The 22,299-nt window shown below is 36.7% G+C and overlaps 1 long non-coding RNA gene across 1 annotated transcript; it reads left to right on the top strand.

Annotated features, from left to right (window-relative positions):
- Positions 1 to 3,852: 3,852 nt before the first annotated feature.
- On the top strand, positions 3,853 to 5,978 carry LOC131001719 (uncharacterized). Its single transcript, XR_009093998.1, has 3 exons — positions 3,853 to 4,122; positions 4,248 to 4,609; positions 5,878 to 5,978. It is a non-coding gene; the product is annotated as an uncharacterized LOC131001719 (long non-coding RNA).
- Positions 5,979 to 22,299: the final 16,321 nt, after the last annotated feature.

Raw genomic sequence — 22,299 nt, 5'->3', positions numbered from 1 at the left:
CACGTGGCAAGGAGCTTCCAAGCATTCCAAGGCAAAATCTGGAGGGGTAAAATTGGAATATAATTTTTGGATTTAATAATTAAAAATATATATATATATATATATATATATATATATATATTTTTAGATTTTATCAAAATAGATATATTTTAGATGCATATAGTTTCACACAAAGATGCATAAAGTTTTCACATGAAATGCATAACTTTGAACAGAAAAATGCATTTAATTTTTCCAGTTTTGGTATTTTCACCACCCCACCCCATACCACCCCCCAATCCAGCCCACACCACCCCCAAACCTCCCCATTACCACCCCCCAAAAATAGGCATGTTTCACATGCATATAAAATCAAACAAAAATGCATAAAGTTTTCACATAAAAATGCATTAAATTATACAAAAAATGCATTTCATTTTAATAAATCTGGTAGTTTCGCCACCCCACCCTGCCCCACCCCCCCCCCCCCCCACCCCCAATTTTTTTTTCAAAAACTGATTTTCTGATTGCTGGCCCACCCCACCCCCACCCCCCATCCCCAATTTTTTTTTAAACTGATTTTCAAAAAAAAAAAATTTGGGGGGTGGGGGGTCAGTGGTCAGAAAATCAGTTTTTGAGGAAAAAAAAAATTGTGGGGGGAGGGGGTGGGTGGGGGGGTGGGGGTAGGGGTGAGTCAGTGGTCAGAAAATAAGTTTTTAAAAAAATAAAAAAAATAAAATTTTTGGGGGGGTGGGGGGTAGGGGGTGGGTGGGGGTGGGGTTCTGGGGTGGGGTGGGGTTCAGGGGTGTGGGGGGTGGGGTTGGGGTGGGGTGAAATCTTATGCATTTTTATATGAAACTTTATGCATTTTGATATGAAAGTTCATGCATTCTCGTATGAAACTTTATGCATCTAAAATATACCTATTTTGAGAAGATCTAATATTTTTTTTTTATTTCGAAAATTACATTCCAATTTTACTCCTCTCCAGATTTTGCCTTGAAATGCCTTGCCACGTGTCACCATCTTGATGCGCCACATGTCATAAATGTGTGGTCTAGATTTGGATCTACGGATCTATTATAAGCATAGGGATCCACCGAAACCCAACCCTATATATATATATATATATATATATATATATAATGGTTCGGCCATATTATATCCTCTAATAATATTTATTTAATTTTAGGGTGGTTGTGAATATTATATTTTACTTTAAGTGTGTACAAATTATGATTACTCCGATAATGTTTCAACTTATTTCAAATTTTAAAGTTAGGTTAATAATTTCGTATACATATATAGGATTGAGTATATATATTGCTAACACCGTAGGTAGTATATAACGAGAATTCCACTTTCTGTTCATTTTTTAAATATAACGGAGGAATTATCATAAAAATGCATACCCGATGAATTTAATATACATTTTTCTAATTTAATATTATGCATTTTCTGTGTTTAATATTAAACATAAAAATATGAATATACTCTGACTTCATAATGAAATCTCATTAAAATAAGAAGGGATCAGCTCTAGAAAATTGTACTATAATTTTTAAATGAGATGGTCTCCTGTAGGATCATCCACATCGTGTGGAGTCTGTGGACGAATCTGACTCACCCAGAAACCTGTGCCCGCCCAACCCAACCCAACCCAACCCGATCGATTGAATCTATTTTTTTCGCCTTGTTCCATCTATTTATTATGCACGAATGATACTTTTATTAACAACAAATGACACTTTTATCAATAACCAATGAAATCTTGCATAAAAGATATAAAATAAAATTTATATATATTTTTACGACCATTGATATTTTTCTTAAATGCAAATGATACTTCACAAAGGATATTTTTTATGAAATCAAATGGTACTTTATATAATATAAATTATCATTACGAATGACACTTTTAATAATAAAAAATGATACTTTTCTTAAATGCAAATGATACTTCACAAATGATATTTTTTATAAAATCAAATTATACTTTTTACTCTTTCCGTTCCACTAAAAGTGACTTGTATTCTATTTTGGACCGTCTCACTATCAGTGGCCTATTTCTATAAATGGAAAAGTTTTACCAACCACTTTTAACCAATTTTACACATTCTCCTTAGTTCTCGTGTCGAAAAGTTTTGAGTTACTTATAATGGGACGGATGGAGTATAAAAAAAATAGGACAAATAACGTCAAAATCCCCATACTTTCCCCGTTTTCGCATATTTCCCCTGACTTTTAAATTTCGCGATAGAATCCTTAACCGTTGATAAAATTAGTAATTTTCCCTTAATGAAGTTTCCGGCGACTTACTACAATGACGTGTCACCTATGTGGCATTATTTTGCTGAGTCACTTAAATGAAACGAAAACGTCGTCGTTTTCCTCTCCAATTAATTAACTTGTCGAACACCCTCTCCACGCCCAGCCACCTCCCTCCTCCTCTGGCAGCCTACTGCCTCCGTCTCCCTCCGCCACCGAAGACCGCCAACCGCCAGCAAAGCCCCCATCCATCTAGCTCTCTCACTCACATACAAACCACCCTCTTCTTTTTTCTCTCCTCCATCTGGCGCTGTCTCTCTCCCTCTAGCGTTGCACTACCGTCGCCGCCGGACTGCACCACCGGTTTCCGCCTTCTCTCCGCACACCCTGGTCAGCCGAGTCGCCGTCAACCGCTGCCGACGCCGCACAAGCTCGCGCCCTAGCTGCTGCCCTCAGCCTGCCCGACGCGCAGCCGGACTCCAGCCGCTCGCAGCTCTCTCTCGTTCCTCATTCGAAGCTTCAAGCTTGGAGTCCATGGCTGCACATAACTCAGCCCTCGTGGCTGAAATTTCGCCGGGATGATGACGAGAAAGACATGGATTTGGCTGAAGAAGAAGAACCCAAGAAGAATAACCCTAATTAGAGTAACAAATCAATTTCCCCCTAATTTTCTATGTTGGATTACATTTAAATCCCTAAAAAAGGATAAAACGACGACGTTTCACGGTATTAACTAAAACTACGTCGCTTGCTACGCCGAAATTTAATCCTACATGGATTTCCGGGATCCATGTCAGCGTTACTTAAACCGCCGGTCAATTTTAAGGGAGAAACGCGAACGGAATTTAAGTTCAAGGATTCTATCGCGAAATTTAAAAGTCAGGGGAAATATGCGAAAACGGGGAAAGTATGGGGATTTTGACGCTATTTGCCCAAAAAAATACATTACAAATAATATTTTTAATGCATACAAACGACACTTTTAATAAATAAAATTGATACTTTGTTGTATGCGCTGGAAAGGGCCGGGATGAAAAAAGGAACAAAAGAAGAAACCCAATCAGACCGGTCGGAACCGGATCGGCCATATGTATGGCCGGATACACTACAAGAATTCAGCTGATAGACAACAAAATATAGACAACATGCTTTAAAACCCATTGTCTAATATGATTTTAGACAACGGTTTAACGAAATCCATTGTCTATTTGTGGCGCTCATAGACAACGTTCTAGAAAACCGTTGTCTATTACCATATTAGACAACGGTTTAGCGAAATCCATTGTCTATTTGGGACGGTCATAGACAACGGTCCAAAAACTCGTTGTCTATTATGTAATAGACAACGGTTTTTGGACTGTTGTCTATGACCGCCCCAATAGACAATGAAGTTCACCAAACCGTTGTCTATAATCATTTAGACAATGAGGTTATTTTAAGAGAGAGAAAAGTTGTGTGTGCCCTAATTCCCGTTCTCTCTCTTTTTCGCACGCACAAGCACAATTCTGGAATCCCAGCCACCTTTCCCACGACACCCACCGGCGTCCAAGCCCCAGCGACCATCGTCCCACGCCATTCACCGTCGTCAAGCCCCATCCTTCATCGCCCGCGCTACCCCCGCTGTCCAGTGAGTGGCGGAAGCCCTCACCACTCACCGGATCTATTCCCGCCGCTTCTTTCGTCGGGGATTCCCACCCTCGGCTACCTATTTCCTTGCCATATCGCCGATTTCCGCCCTCGGCCGCCTATGTCCAAGCCTGAGTTGTCGGTCAGAACTTGATTCCTTCAAGACCAGACCAAATCGGAGCTTTTTGTGTAAGTTCGGTGGTGGATGAGTTAGAACTCACGCCTCTCACCAAGCGAAATCAAAACTAGGTATTGAATTTCTTTTCTTTGTTTTTCGGTTTGATTGTAGTCGAGATTGATCGATTTTTTGTTTGAAAATATAGGGGTTTTTTGTTCATTTTCCTAATTTGTGTAATGGATTTTGAATTGAGAAGAGCAAGAGAAAAGCTGGAGAAGGAGCAGATGGAGAGGAAACAGAGGGCAAAGCTCAAGCTAGATAGAGAGAGAAAGGTCAAGCAGGAAGCTGCTCGGCAGTGGGAAGCAACAAAAGTGACTCAGCGGTAGCGCCGCCTCGATGCTGCTGAAGCTGAATTCAAGGTTAGATTTTCTTTTTCTCCATTGATCATTTGCTAGTGCAGTTGACAATGGGTTGAATTTGATTGCATCTTTGATGTTTCAGTTGCTTGATAAATATTTGCAGGTTAATTAATTGCTTTGGATTTTAGTAAAATGTGATCTTTAATTCAAGCAACGGTTAATCAAGCAGAGTGTTTCACATTTTCTATGTATTCTCAAGGTAACTAGCAGAGCTACTCTTTGTGTGTTTTGTTGATATAAGACTGTAATTCTCAAGTTCTGTGATGATTGATTCGTTTCCCTGTATTCTACTCATGAATATAGGAACTTGCTTTAGAATTGAAGTTGTTTGGATATTTGGATTGTGTGCTTTAGTAATTTTTGTTTGGTTCAAATAGAAGAGCAATATTTTGTCTAATTATTCTTGGTTTGCCCGTCTAAGCTGAATAATTTGTTGACATTACTAATTCTAGATGCAACAGTACTAATCTTGTTGTTCTATATATATGCCAAAGACAAATAGCATTTTCGCTTGATGAGTTGCAAGGCCAGATCATAGTTTAGGGTTGTGGCTCTTACATACTTTTATGGACTAGAACTCAATTATAATAATCGTTTTGCAGATTCAATATTCTCAAACCTTAATTAATGATGTTGTTTGTGATTACAAGTTGAAGGCGACATTGCATACTACTTGATTTTGTTGTTCTCTGTGAAGTAACATGCAACTTTTTTCAGAATAAACACTCCAGTAAATTAAAGTAGTTTTAGGGTTATCAATCTTGAGTATTTGATTCAATTTCGATGAACAAGCGCGTTTCCACAAGCGTTCTAAACCTTGTCGTCTCTTGTTCAAATCTTCTCCTTGTTCAAATCTGTTGCTTGGTGCTTCATAAATTGGTGTTTTGTCACTTTATATTTCTTAAATGCTAACTAGGAGAACTCTTTTAAATTGTGACTAGTTTTAAGTATTGGCTGCTTGTTTAATTCGACCTTTGAACCGTTTGTTTAATTGAAGATCAATTAAATTAATCAATTATATAATAGTAAATATTGTTTATTATAATTTGTTTATTGGTCTGCAACTTATGTTAATTGGTATATATTTCATAATGCATAGGAACTTGATTCAGGGTTTGACACTCTTTTAAGAGTCTTGCTTTAATTGATCTTAATTCATAAGTTATTAGACTTTTCTGTTATAAGTGATACACTTCCATCCTTTTGCGTGCTCCAAATATCACTTCAAATAAATCAAGTGTGCTGTAAATAAATAATTTCTGGATTTGGCATAATAACTCAACGAGTTCCTTACTGGATCCTATTAGGTATATTGTTTGCCAAAAGTATGAACATCAACTAGTTGAAATTATTTATTTCAACATCTAAATATAGGTGGAGAGTGACGAGACTTATTTGCTTCCTGATTCAATAATATCTTGTTTACTTAAAACACTTCATTCTGTGTTTTTGAATTGCTAATGACAGGTGAATCAAATTAAAGCTTATGTGCCTTCCTCCTTATTGCCTTCAGTTTTTTGTACTGGCCCCAGTAATTCGTCTGTCCTAATTCCGTCCAAGTTTACTTACAGGTTACACTCCTTTCTCTCATTTATTAAAGCTCTTTGTTAGGTGACATCATTCAGCCCCAAGATTTGAAGGAGCTCTGTTCAGTGCTTGTTGTATATTCAGGAGAAACTGCAAGAATGCTTGCAGGTATAAAGGGGTTTGAGGATGTGGATGTTTGATTCAAATGTTAATGTAGGACGATGAACAATGTTTCAATGTAATAGGATGATGATGTTTGATTCTAATGTAATGTAGGATGATGATGTTTGATACCAATGGATGTAGGATGATGATGTTTCATTCTAATGTATGAATTATTATTATTAATTTATGTATTTTGACTTTTTATATTATATTTTTAGATTTAATGAAATATAGATCGAAAAATAGAAAATTTTAAATATAATTGCAAAACAAAAATTGTGACATAAGAAATAGGCAACATGTCTCTGGACCGTTGTCTATTAGAGAATAGACAACGAACACGTGTCCGTTGTCTATTTGCATATAGACAACGAGTCTATGGACGTTGTCTGTCAGAGAATAGACAACGGTTCAAAAACCGTTGTCTATTTGAGAATAGACAACGGACACGAAACCGTTGTCTATCACCGCCCATCAATAGACAATACCTTCATTTACAACATGCGCTTTTATAATAGACAATGGTTTTCGTCCGTTGTCTATTAGCGTTTTTCTTGTAGTGATATTTGTTTATTTAAATTTACTTTTATGCACTTTTGTGTTCAACGTTATTTAATTTTCAGTTTAACATTATGCATTTTACATGTTAAAAAATATGGCTATATTATGACTACGTGATAAAATTTCGTTAAAATAGGATAAGCTCAGTTTTAGAAATTGTAATTTTTTTAATTTACTTTATGCATTTTTTGTTCAACATTATGTGTTTTTGTATTTAACAGAATGCATTTTTTATTTAACATTAATAGTTAAATATACATTTATACATTCTTACCACTAAAACTATGTTTAAAACTTAAAAAGATGCAGAAAATCTTAAGAGAGCACTTTTGAAATAGCCATTTTGAAGAAAGAAACACAATATTTGGCCACTAATTGAAAAAACACAAAATCTGACAATTTATTACGCGTAAAGACTGTTTTTCCCTTAATTGGGGCGGACCGAATTCGAGTCGAATTCGAGTTTGCGCGCAGGTTAGGCACATATGGCACTATTAGTTCCATATGTGCCAACCGAAAAAAAAAACTAAGTATATGACACTAATGACACTAATATGGCCATAAGTATCATTCGTGCAACACTACATAAGAGAGTATATGACACTAATATGGCCATAAGTACCATTCGTGCAGCACGGTGTATCTAAACCCTAAATGGATAATCTAAACCCTAAATGAGGAATCTAAACCCTAAATGATAATCAAAACCCTTCGGGGAAGTATTCAAAATGGTCATATAACTGTACTCATCTAAATAATATCAGCACACATGTATATGCTCTAATATAGCCATAAGTACCATTCGTGTGATACTAATGACACTAATATGACCATCAGTACCATTCGTGCAACACTTAGTATATGACACCAATGACACTAATATATAGTGTCATGTGTGCCTAACCCGCGCAAACCCGAATCCTACCCAAATCTGGGCCGCCCTAATTAAGGGCAAAACAGTCCTAAAACGTAAAAAATAACCAGATTTTGTGTTTTTTCAATTAGTGGCCAAATATTGTATTTCCTTCTTCAAAATGGTCGTGCGAGTATGTTGTTTCAAATTTTAGTCATTTGATAAACAAAACAAACGGATGAGATTGAGTATTATATACTACCTAGAATTTGAATACTACATGATTCATTCTTTATTCATATACGTACACATATATATGGGAGATGATCAAATAAAAAAAGTTCTCCTTGACTTAACCAGGAACCATTGGTAATTGCATGGTCTAGAGTTTCATATGAAGCATTATCATAAAAATAAAATAAAAAATAAACGCAATAATTATATACTCATTTCGTTCACGATATCATTTTCACATTATGGACGGCACGAATTTTAAGAAAATAACGGATAGTAGTTGATAATAGTGGATATTGATGTAAGTGAAGTTTGAGTCACACTATAAATGTGGAGGGAAATAAAGTGTTATGTAGACTCTACTGCTATAAATAGAAGTGAAAATTATATCATGGACGTATCAAAATAGTAAAAATGGAAAAAATATCGTGGACGGAGAGAGTATATATATATATATATAATCATAAAATTAAGAAACAGTTTAAAAAATTTCTGTTATTACTCATATCCATATATATTAATGTATATATAAAACATTATACTACATTATTTACATTTTTCTCTGTATATATATAAGGCTAGTTGTATGCTATCTCGATCCTCCTGGAATTAAAAGAACAAAATACCTATATCCTTACTTTTTGAAGGATGAAATTAATAAAAGGGAAAGAACAAAATCTGCACTTCAAAATACAATATTTTATATTTATTTTGAAATAAAAATTAAAGTGCTTTAAAAAAGAGACGATCGAACATTCAAAAAAAAAAAAAACTAAAAAGAGACGATCGAGTTTCGAAAAATCATACAAGTACCATGGGTTGTTGTATTTGATTGAAATTAATAAATGTAAGTACATAATGAAAAGACTACAAACATATACTTTGTCATAATTAACAATGCCACATTTTTATCACATTGCACGTACAATACAATATCAATGTCTACATGGGGTGGAATGCAATTTTGGTCCCTATTAGTATTATGTTTTTACCGACATACATGTTCTAAGAAAATTTATCAAAAAAATTGAAAGGTCAATTATGTATGAGGATAACTTTCTTTTCTCTGAAGGTAAAAAAAAAATCTGAATTCTTATTTTTTTTATGGGTTAAATGCATGTAATATCACCAACTTTGATCGAAATTCAAATTTAGCACGAACTTAAAAAGTTTCAATTTATATGGGTAACTTTACTCCGTATTCAATTTTAGCACCAATTTGTTTTTCGGCAAAAATTTCAGAACCACGTGGCAATGACGTGTCTTCTAAATGACACGTCATAATTTGTAAATTAAAAAAGTACCATTTAAATGTGTAACTTTACTCTATGTTCAATTTAAATGTATAACTTTACTCCGTGTTCAATTTTAACACCGATTTTTGTTGATTTGGTTGGCGAATAGAGAGACGAAACGAGAGTGTGGCGGCGATAGCCGTGGGTTCTCCTGCGGTTGTTCAGAGGCGGCAAATCTAAAGCCATAGTAATAGATCTAGAAATTATAGGTCTTGATTTGTGAAAGTAGGTCTACCAAGATCTACAACCGTAGTCTTTAGATCTAAAGCATGAAAGAAGAAAAGAAGCGTGCTGAGAAATCCTTCTATCACTGGCGCCTTCTTCACCTCCGCCGCCATCGCCAAAAATCGAAAAAAAAGAAGAGTACTGGAAAAATTCGAGGAGGGGGGAGCCGTTGAGGCGGCAGGGGCGCTGGGGAGAGTTGGTGGGTGGCGGCTGCCGGTGGATTTTTCTGGGGAGAGAAGCTACGAATTTTTGGGTGAAGGTGCGCAGTGGAGGAGGTGACGCGAAGGTGGAGGCGGCGCGGTAAAGGAGGCGACGCTAAGGTGCAGGCGCTACAGAAAGGTGAAGGCGGCGCGGTGGAAGAGGTGACGCGAAGGTGGAGGCGGCACAGTGGAGGAGGTGAGGGTCCAGGCAACAGAAGTGCAAGATTGACAGAGAGAAAGAGAGCGACGAGAGAGAAAGTTTGTAACGAAATGCAACGTTCTGCTCGCCGACCGAAAAATACTAAAACTTGTGCTGGTAAATCACGTCAATGACTTATAGGATCGAAGCTTGTGCCGATAAGTAATGTCAAAAATCAACGCTAAAATTAAACATGTAATAAAATTATCCATATAAATTAAAATCTTTTAAGTTCGTGCTAAATGTAGATTTCAATCAAAATATGCGATATTAAATGCATTTAATCCTTCCTTTATTTGCTCGAGGTCTGCCGTTTGAATTTTATTAGAAACAAATATTTTACTTTATAATTATGTTAATAAGTTTAAAAGGCCGAAATTCAGCGTGACACCTTCTACGATGTTACAGAAAATTACGCGAATTCTAAGACAGTGTTTGGCTGGTGCAATTAATGCTGAAGGGTTTGTTTAATTTTTAGGGGCTGTTTGGCTACGTGTTTCACTTTTTGAAAACATATCAAGGAATATAAATATCGTCGCAGCAATGAAAATCATGCACAGTAGTTACGATGTTCAAACAAAGAATTTTTCTGCTGCGAGTTTTTGTAGTTTGGTTTCTTTTGTCTGTTTTATCCTTCCAATTATTTCCTCTAACTGATGTAAAAAATGGAGAAAAAATTCCAAATTAATTTAATACGCAATAAATTAATATGTCAAAGTAAATACTACTATTACATGAACTACAGAGTATATTAGATTATTCTAAAATAAAAAGATTTTTTTTCTCTTGTTTAATATTGCTACCACATCTCCTCAATAATATTGCTAGCACATCCCATTACATGAAGACCTCTCTCCAACATCAAAATGTTACTATGATACGGAATCCCAATTTGACCGTGCTGAAAATTAAACTAGTGGTATGGAACCTAAGAATTTTGTCCAATTACTTGAGCGAATAATGTAATGATTTGAAAGTCGATTAATTACGGATATTATTTATCTTAATATGCAATAATACTCTTCTTTCCCCAAAAAAGAAAAATTGAGTTACTATTTGATTGTCAAAGGAATATCCTTGATGACAATCATCAAGTCAAATTTTCAACCACAGCTTTCTCATCTTGTATCTAGCTAGTTTTGTAGGTTTTAGGGGTGACATAACTGAAATATGACTAATACCATATCTTTTCCATCTGTATATTAATATCTATATGCATCAACAGTGGTGTATTTAGAAGGTGCGGGGAAGCTTCAATATCCACCAATTGTTTGTAATTATTCTCTCTTTTTTAGGAATTACGAAAAAAACAATAGCGAATTCCGGTGAAAATTGTAATTTTTACATAAACTTTTAGTCAAGTCAAAAAATACATCAATTTATATTTTAATTGTAACTTTTACCTGAATTTGACTTCTAACGAAATTAGAACTTAATCTGATCCAAAAAAAATTGATTTTTAATTCAAACTATAAACGAATCTTCATATTATATGCAAAATATAATAAAAAAAATGATAAAAACATAAAATATTGAAGTAAAAATTGAGTTTTTTGGATCAGACTAAGCTCTAATTTCGTGGAAAGTTAGACTAGGTAAAACTTGCAACTAAAATATAAGTTCATGTATTTTTTGGCTTAATTGAAAAATAAGGTGAAAATTACTATTTTCACTAAAGTTCGTGTATTTTTTTTTTACCATAACATTTTTTTTAGAAACAATATACTTGTTCATTATTTCGTGTTCAATGTTCAGATATTTTCTTCTCATTAAGGCCATTGTTCAACATCAAGATATACAACATATGATTTGTTCATTGTTCATTGTTCATGTTCAATGTTCATGTCACTCTTGTTCAACATGAGATATGTCACATTTGTCGGCGCCGGAGATGAATAGACTGTTCACAGATTTGGAGACGAACAGTCGGCACCGGAGATGGAAGGCTGTATAGTAACAGAGAATATGACCGATAATAAACACGAAAATGATGAACAAAGCAACCCAAGGAAAAAAATAAAACAAAAAAACAAACCTGTTGAAGACGCCGGATTTCGAAGCTTCTAAAATTCAAAATGAGAAAGATGATCGATGAGTGTGATAGAAATGGTTGGTAGGTGAAAAGAATTGGAGTAATTAAATTCATTCATGGTAATTAAGGGATTTGGTGTATCTGTTAAAAAAAAATCAAATTCTATTCACCAAAATGCCCCTCAATATTATAATTCGATTTTTTGTTCATTTTTATTCTAAATCTAATTAAATTAAAAATCAAATATCCACCCTTAGATCTCGAGTAGTTAATGGACTAGATTGGTTCCTAAGTTTCACAATTAGATAAAATTTACACTAGATACTAACCATATACATACATACATACATATATATATATATATATATATATATAGGAGGGCTAAAATAAAACACTTTTTAAAATATAAAATATAAACAATTTTCATCCCTTAGATCATCAAAATCTACGGTTGATTCGTAACCCTGTCGGATGAATTCATACGTATTCTACATAAAATTCACACATTGAAAATTGCTCTTATTTCTTATTTTAAGATGTATTATCACGGTAGCCCACCCCTATATATATATATATATATATATATATATATATATATGGAATGGTTTCACTGAGATCCATCATATATGATGAGATCTTAAATTGATTTATAGGTGTTGATTTAATGTATTCGATGGTTGATATTTATCTGGAGGGGAAATTTTTTTACATGATTTTGAATTCTGAAGGAAATAAAAAATTTATTAATTTTTTAAATATCATTTTTGATTAACACTATATAATGTCTTATTTATTGAATCTCCATATATATTTGGTTACATGATTCATATATATATATATAGGGGCACGCTCCAGTGAGACCCCCTATTTTTCGTGTAACATGAGTACAATGAATAAGACATATAATACTAATGAACAAAACGTATATCTAATGAACAAGATGTATATACAGATGAAAAATAAAATTTAAAAAATTCGTAATGAATAAGACATATATACTGATGAACAGGGCCGTATATATTAATGAACAATGCAGTATATACTGATGAATAACAAAATTTAAAATATTCTGCTCCCTCCAGGATTCGAACCCTGTGAAAAAAAATCACCCTCCAGATACAATATCAGCCATAGGATTGATAAAATAAACACACCAGATCGTGCCCTAGATCTCACTAAAATTAGGGGGTCTCATTGGAGCGGCCCCCTATATATATATATATATATATGTTGGAACAATGATTGCACTTACGTGCACTTTCGAAAGGAAACAAAGAACTAATTAATTAAATCCAAATTTCTTATAGATCTGCAAATATGAGGAACCTACATACATACCACTGAAATATAATTTTACAAAAATGAGAAAAAGGAAAACGAACCTGCAAAACCTTTCAAAACATAGAGAAGTATAGAGCTAATTGTTAAAATAGGATCGTAATTTTAAGTGTTTTTTAAAAAGAGAATCATATATTTCAAAATTTTAAAATAAGGACTATATGTTACAAAATTTGAAATAGAGGACTATACCTTCCATCTTTTATATTTACACTCCTATTTAAGACATCAAAATGAGGACTATAACTTCCATTTTTTATATTTACACTCCTATTTCGGGTTGTGATGGAGGGTTTACAAATAAATTAATCAAAGGAACCTAAGGTTAAGGTCACATGAGGCCAATTCAATCGATCACAAAAATCGGTGATCGGGGCTATTTTCTATCTTCGGGGGAAGAGGGAAAGCACTCGTACTTTCGAGTTTACGTCAAAGAGAACCCTTGAAGATGGAAAGATTCCAAATCAACAAGGCAAGAGAGAGATTTTGCACCGAACTTCAGCCCTTTTGAGTTGGCCAAGGGGACCTCTTACGCCCTACACCATTGTGACGGGCAGGGGCTGAAGCAGGATAGACTCATTGAGGAAGTGAGCTCCCGTGAGCTTTGCTAAGATTTCGCCCATTTGTCCGATCCTACAACCTTTATTTTTGGAAAAGATGATTTTTTCTTTCGGACAAGCTTGATTTAGGTCTAAAAAATCCTGATGAAAAGGCCCTATGAAAGCGTGTACGTTGTCACCTCCCACCCTTCATCCGTAAGGATGGATTCGGGCTTAAGCCAACTCGACCAAGTACTTTCTTGATTCTTTTCCTCTATTTCTTCGATGAGAAATGCATGTGAAAAGTAATTCACCTAATTTATCTATTTGGTTGTTCCACCTTTTGTTTCTAAAAGAAAATAAAATAAAAATAAAAAGTAGAAGATTTGGGAGAAGAGGTGCCTCCTCACAAAGGGGGTTGCAATATTCTTGTTTTAGTGACAGGATTGGAAAGATCAGATGTTAAGAGAGGGAAGCAAGAAAACGGATGCACTAACGCTATACGGCTTTCGCGCGAGTGCGCTCGTCCGTTGCTTGTTGAGATAGGCCCGAACGACAAACTGGTCGATTACCGACGGAATTTTTGAGATAAGACATGACTCTTGTCTTGTACTGAGCTACGAGCTACTGAGTTTTGGCTTCGACCATAACTGAGGGAAGTCGCATCCGTCCCATCGCAACAAAGTGTCACTTCGGGAAACATGGGTATTGAAAATCTTAAATGAATAGCCATTGCTGTTAAGAACAACCGAGATCCGCGCTTCTGCTTTTCCTTTAGTCAAAGCTCAATCGCTATCAAAGTCAGCAATTATAGAAAGACCTCAGGATTTACATTTACTCTCCTATTTCGGGCCATGATGGAAGCTATAGTCCTCATTTTCAAATTCTGTAACATATAATCCTTTTTTCTAAAAACACTGAAAGTAATATAATCTTTTTTTCTAAAAACACTGAAAATTACGGTCATGTTTTAACAATTAGCTCGAGAAGTATATTAAAATTCGAACCTCATTAAAATCTTACATACATACACTACTACAAGAAAACATCTTCATTTTACGGACAAATAAATTCCAATAGGTATAAAACCTTTCATTTCATTTTTCTTAAATATAATAATGGGATTCCAACGGAAGAACCTGCTCATATATTGAGCTTGTTTGTTACAAGTAATAATGATCTACTCCCTCCACTACAAAAAAATCGTTGATTACCGACGGTGAAATGCCGTCGGTAACAAAAGACGGCCGCCGGTAAATAGTGTTACCGGCGGCGATAACGGCGGCAAGCTCCCGCCGCTAAACGGTTCGTCGGCAACGAAAATAACGGCGGCGAACATCCGCCGTCGGCAGTTAACGGCGGCGATGCCGCCGGAATTGTCGCCGTTAAACGGCGGAGCCTAGCCGGAGAATTAGCGGCGGCAGCCATCGCCGCTAGTTACCGAGGGCGATTTTGCCGTCGGTAGAGAGCCACCGGAGTCCGGCAGACCCTGCCGGAAAACTAGCGACGGCGATTACCGCCGCTAACTAGCGGCGGCAAAACGCCGTCGGTAACAGGCTACCGCCGTCCGGTGGGTCTTTGCCGGAGGATGGCCGGGTATTTATCGAGGGCAAAAGCCGTCGGTAACTACCGACGGCGTGTTGCCCACGGTAACGTTTTTAATTTTATTTTTTTATTTTATTTTATTTTATTTTATTTATTTATTTATTTATTTTATTGTATATTGTATATCCACAATTTATTTCCGTATTTATACGGTATTGCATACTTTAGACGAACTTCCCAGTCGGCGACCCGACTTCCCAGTGGGTCACCCATCTTGCTTGTGCTCTGTGTCAAACACGCTTAACTTTAAAATTCTTTTCGAGTGATCACCAGTACAGAACACTCGTATTATTGATATATCTACATCTATTTTTTTTTTTTTTTTTTTGATCGGGCAAAGTCATGTTAGATGTTAGTAATTAGTTCCTTATCCACTCCAAGAACCACCTTATCTCTCCATTCACCAAAATTCACCTTATATCTCCAATCTCCAATTCGCTCCCAAGAGGGATCGAACCCGGGTCACTTCACTTAAGTGAGGACCCGGTGGCCAGTGGACTAAGCCCCCTATATATCTACATCTATTAATTCATTTAAATGCTATATACTCACTCATATAATTATAATCTTTGAATATGTGGAGATAATACCTGAAATATGTTGTTAATTAGTGATCGAGTTCATTTCGGTCCTTATTTTTATCGTCGGTAAAATAATTAATTAATATTTAATAATTAATTAATTAATTAATTAATTATTATTTTTTTTTAACATTAATACACCAAAAGTGTTTTAATTTGGTTATTATAATGTGATTTGAATTTAATTAATATTTAATAATTAATTAATTAATTAATTAATTATTATTATTATTATTTTTTTAACATTAATATACCAAAAGTGTTTTAATTTGGTTATTATAATGTGATTTGAATTTATTTGTTTATGTTAAATGCAATCATCATCATCATTGCCATAAATATATAAAACATATATAGTTTTAATAATTAAAGCACTTGAAATATATAGTTCAATAAAACATAAATTTGAAAAGAAAGTGCAAATGTAATTTTGTTTGAAAACATAAATATATAGTTTTAATAATTCTAAGCATCATCATCATCATCATCGGCATCAGGCCCTGGAGGTGGCTGAGCATTATACATCCTCATAAACGCCTCCAATTGAGCCATGCGGTCCTGCATCTGTTGGCGTGCTGCTTGCTCTGCCGCCATGCGGTCCACCATCTGTTGGCGTTGTGCTTGCTCTGCCGCCATGCGGTCCTCCATCTGTTGGCGTTGTGCTTGCTCTGTCGCCAATCGCTCCTCCAGCGTGGAGATCCGTGTCTCATAAAGCTGCTGAGACACCGCAGAACTGCCCGTGCTGCGGATAGACCCCCTACTAGCCTGACTCTGCCCGGCACTCCCGACGCCGTAGATCCGTGACCTATCCGGATGCACCACCTCCAAATACACCTCGTCTAGCCGGTCCTGTCGTCCTGTGGCAGCGGCCGGTTGATGAACCTCCGCCTAATTCATACATAACAATGCATAATTATTAGAAAATAAATACATTCACTAGATATTTGAATAAACTTAAACACTTACGTCAATTCTTGCATATCTCGGAGACGTAAAACTTCCGTCGGGGTACATGTGGAGGCGGAGGAAGGTGGCATAGTTCGGTGAATCCTGGGAAAAATCAGGCTCCAAGCCCTGTAGATGCATTTATATAAGATAAATAATTTATATTAGTCAAGATATTAATATAATTTATATACTTAATTATTTGTTAATTACATACCATATACTGCTGCAGGATACGAGTCGACTGGGACCCGCCCACGTGCCTACTGATCCCTGTACCCTCCCCATCGGGCTCGGACATCCGGTTGGCACGTGCTCGATTTGAAACAACCTCAACCTCGGGCTGATGCCAGTAATCCCGGAGTCCAGTCCAAAAATCGGGAGTCATCCAGACGGGCCTAGACATCTCTCTCCCTTGGCGGATACACTGCTTGAGATCTGCCTTGTAGTCGCTCATCATGTCGGAGTACCTTTTGCGGGCGTTTGTCTCCCACATTTTCCTCACGTCACGCTCATCATCGGGCTGCCACATAAACTCTTTCTGTTGAAAGAAAGAGAATTAATTTAATATCAAACATTTTAACAATTTAATATGATATATTTATATGTATTATAAATTTAATTGTACCTGTAATTCATCAAAAAATTTATCCTTCATCGCCGGGGGCGTCAACTTCCATGTGTACCCGTCTGGGTTATCAAACATCTTAAATGTGCGCGTGCAAGCTTTGGACAGGCCAGTGGGCTCCAACAAAACACTGTGTACAAATTATTTTATCACTTAATCATGGTGTACGGGAAACAATAATTTAAACTAAAATACTTACCCAGTCGTAGGATGCCTCTGAAATACCGTCCTCCCATCAGGTGCCTTAACCTCTCTCTCTAATAGTGGCAGCTGTAGGGCCCCTAGGCCTTCTAGCCCGTGAACTACTAGAAGCCTGGGGAGTCTCGGGAGTCCCAGAAATATGCGTCCCAGACCCATCAGATGTATCTGCTGTAGCTTCTGGCGCATTAACGCCAGATCGCCTCCCAAATCCCAAGAAACCTCGAGAGGTAGGCATGATGCCTGTTGCATACAATTAAATTAACAAATATATAGCGAAACATAACATTAACAGTAACTAACAAACATAACAAATTTGCAATCAAATTCAACCAAAATGTGCATTTACATTTATTCATAAGCATCACTACTATCATCATCACTATCGTTAGATGTCAACGGGGGATCATCATCTTCTGCTTCATCGTCATCTTCAATCTCAACGACTCCACCGAGGGGATGAAGGAGAAGTGGTTGTTCAATGCCTACACTTGTGTGAGTAGGCATAATAGTAACCACTTCTTCTTGAAATGGTTGATCTAATGTTGATGTAGATGCTGCAGTAGACACTTCAACCTTTGATCTTGCGTTGACTTTGCATGCTGACCACCAATTTTTCTTTGATTGGTTCGTACTGGGATAGAGACAGTAAAACACTTGAACTACTTGACTCGCCAAAACAAAGGGATCATACTTCTTATATCTTCGTGTGTGGTTCAGTGAAACTAACTTGAAGTCTGTATCAATAGAAGTTCCCTGAGCCGACAAGTCAAACCATTCACAGTTGAACAAACTCTTGCAGACTCCCATAAAAGTCTAGCACATCTCTATCACTACCATAGACCGAGCCTTTTATGCAAACGCCACTGTTCACAGTCGCACTCTCTCTATCATGATCAGTTGTGTGAAACCTGTAGCCATTCACGAAATAGCCGGAGTATGTTTCAATCTCCCTTAATGGTCCAGCTGCAAGCGACCTAATATAAGGGTTCAACTCGTCGTTACAAGGACGAACAACCTGTTTCACACAAATATCATTTAAGTTTGCTAGCCAATTTTAGAGTAAGTAAATGTATATTTAACATAAATTTATCGTCTCTTACGTAATGGCTAAACCACACAATAAACTCGTTGTGAAATGCGACTTCAAACTCTGCATCAGTCATGTAAGGATTTGCATATCGTTTTTCCTCCTCGAAGATCCTTGGATACAAAGAATCAAATAAATATGTTAACACCTATATATGATGAACACTTCTTATACGTAAATTGAACGAGAATACTCACTTGCTATATGTCTCTGCAACCTCTGCACAATTGCTCAAAATATACATGTGTGCAGCAAGCCATTCGCGCTCATCCATGTATCTCTTCGTCCCTCGGCCAAGTGAACGCCCATTAGGTTTGAATATGGCGAGACAAAGAGCATCATCATTTTCAGCAACGGGCATCTCAATATTGCGAGGCAAAGTTGTCCACTTTGTAGATATTTGATCTTCAAAGTAAAACGAAGAGAAGGTTGACATTTCTGCAAGTAAGTATGCATTGGCGATAGACCCCTCAACCTTGGCTTTGTTTTTTATATGATTTTTTAATGTCCTCAAATATCTTTCAAAAGGATACATCCACCGATATTGCACTGGACCAGCCAATCGTGCCTCATCTGCCAAATGAACTGGTAGGTGCTCCATTGAATCAAATAAACTAGGAGGGAAGATACGCTCAAGTTTGCAAAGAGTAACAGCTATCTTCTCACTCAGTATTCTCATGTCATATATGGCCACGTTGCGGGATGTTAATTCTCTGAAGAAGAAACTTAACTCTGTAATTGCCTCCCAAACATTCTTAGGAAGAAGTTCTTTAAATGCAACAGGCAGAAGGATTTGCATGAACACGTGACAGTCGTGACTTTTCATGTTGTGCATCTTCAGGGCGTTCATGTCAACGCATCTACTAATATTTGACACGTACCCATCGGGAAACTTAAGACTCTTGATCCATTGAAGTAAGATCTTCTTCTCTTCCCTGTCAAGCGTATAACATGCTTTCGGATACCCTCGGATTCCATCCACTTTCTTCAACTCTTTCCACTTGCAGAAGGTGTTCAATTCTTCTCTAGATTTTTCTGTATCTTTTGTCTTCCCCTTCACATTCAGGACAGTATTAAACACGTTATCAAACACATTTTTCTCAATGTGCATGACATCCAGATTATGTCGAATCAAAAGATGTCTCCAATAGGGTAGATCCCAAAATATGTTTTTCTTTTTCCACCCTACATCTTGATATTTGGCGAGTTGAGCGTTCCTGCCATCGAAGTCTTCGGTAACCTTCACGAAGCCTAACCCCTCGATTTGATTCAAGATTTGTATTCCTGATCTTTGTTCTGGTGGACCAACATTGCATGTCTTATTCCTCAAGAATGAAGTTTTGTTTCTCCCAAACACATGGTTAGGAGGTAAGAACTTCCGATGATTATCAAACCACGATTGTTTTCCACTCATCGGCAAAGTGAATGCTTCTGTATTCTCCATGCAATGTGGACATGCCAATTTCCCAGCTGTACCCCACCCAGACAACATAGCGTACGCTGGAAAATCACTGATAGTCCATATCACAGCTGCTCGCATCTGGAAATTTTGCTTCAACGATATGTCGTAAGTGTTCACACCAACCTCCCACAGAGATTTTAACTCGTGTATCAATGGCTGTAAAAATACGTCCAACTTCATCTTTGGGTTTGATGGGCCAGGCACGAGGACTGTGAGAAACATGAATTGTTCTTTCATGCACAACCACGGAGGCAGGTTATACGGCGTGACAATAACTGGCCAAGAAGAATATTGACGCCCTGATTGTGCAAATGGGGCAAAACCATCTGTAGAGAGGCCCAATCTCACATTTCTGATCTCCTCGGCGAATCCAGGAAAGACTGAATTCAAATGTTTCCATGCCGGAGAGTCGGCCGGGTGGCGCATTATCCCATCGTCTGTGGAGGTCGCATGCCACCGCATATGTTCAGCAGTTGCAGGAGATGCAAACAATTTCTGCAATCGGGGCGTCAAGGGAAAATAGTGCATCTGTTTGGCGGGCACTTGTTTCTTTCTGCGACTCCCAGATGCACGCAAGCTGTCCTTATATCGTGATTGGTCACAGAACATACAACTATGTAGCTCACTAGTTTCCCCCAATACAACATGCAGTTATTAACACAGCAATCGATCTTCTCTACTGGCAAACCCAAACCACGTAGATTTCTTTTCGTACTATAGAAGTCTTCTGGACAGTTGTTACCCTCTGGTAAAGCAGCTTTCATCATCGAAGACATCTGATTGTAAGTCCTCTCTGACATGTGGCTTTCAGTCTTTATGCTCATGAATTGAGTCATCCAGCTTAATTGTGTGTACGTGTCACATCCTGCGTACAATGGAGTATCCGCTGCATCCAACATGTTATAAATCTGTTGAGCGTCATTATTGGGCGGCTGCTCCAGATTTGGAGGATCTTGATAATTACTAGGTCCAGCATGGTCATGCACCATCCTTTCGTAGTTATTGTATAATCCATCATCCTCATTCATTATAGCATGTTCTCTCGGCATATACAGCGGTGCTTCCCCGTGACAAACCCAAACTTTGTAATTCAGGGCAAATCCACGCCTACTAACATGTTTTCTGACCGTAGGTACATCTAAATACGCTTGATTCTTGCACTTCTTACACGGGCACCTAATGTTACCTTGTCCATCTGTGTACGCCGTTTGATTGAACGCCCACTCAAGGAAAAACTCAAGCCCCGTTTCAAATGCAGTACGATCATTGTATCTCGCGTACATCCACGTACGATTATCACTCATTCTTGCAAATTCTAATTGAAAAAAACAAATAAAATATAATAAATTACTTGAAATCTAACAAAATTTCGACAGCATAACCCCACTATCCTAACTATCAAGTGCTCGACTCTACCAGCAACTATAGTGACCATAGTGGTCCTAATTTACTAAGCCTATACTAGGTCTACCCGGCCCCCCAATGTCGAAGCAATAATACAATACAAATAAAAGCAATAAAAATCATGGTAATTAAATTAAAAACAATCATTTGTTGGGAGAAGATCCTTAAGAAATAATCAATTTCTATCCCAAAGGGAGAAGATCCTTAAGAAATTGATTAAATCTATCCCACAATATTATCCAACATATATAAATTATTCTAACAAACAACTTAAACTAAATTGATTAAAATTAATATAATTTAAAATTAAACTAACAACATATACTAATTGATTAATATAATTTAAAATTAATCATGCTTCAATTGATATAATTTAAAATTATTCATGCTTCATATAATTTATTTATAAACAAAGCCAATTATAAATTAATTATTAACTATATATAACAAATAAATCTATTTAATTAACATATAAATACATAAATAATTAAATAAATAATTAAACAAGAGAGCGTACGGTGGTGGTTTCCGGCGGGTGTCGTGAAGAAAGCGGCGAAACGAAATCGTCGAACTAAAATAAATTAATAATATAAGTCAAAATTTAAAAATTATATATATATATATATATATATATATATATATATATATAGAGAGAGAGAGAGAGAGAGAGAGAGAAAGAGAGTTACCTGGGCGGCTGGGCACGGCGGCGGTCGGCGGCGGTGGTCGGCTGGTGGAAGCAACAGGCAGCAGCAGCAGGGGCGAAGCGGCGGGGGGGTGGGGGGATCTGTTCTGCGCAAAAGTGAAAAAA

Source organism: Salvia miltiorrhiza, chromosome 8 (genome assembly GCF_028751815.1).
Source record: "Salvia miltiorrhiza cultivar Shanhuang (shh) chromosome 8, IMPLAD_Smil_shh, whole genome shotgun sequence".
Taxonomy (NCBI): domain Eukaryota; kingdom Viridiplantae; phylum Streptophyta; class Magnoliopsida; order Lamiales; family Lamiaceae; genus Salvia; species Salvia miltiorrhiza.
Note: the sequence above shows the minus strand (reverse complement) of the source record. Positions and strands in the feature narration are given on the sequence as shown.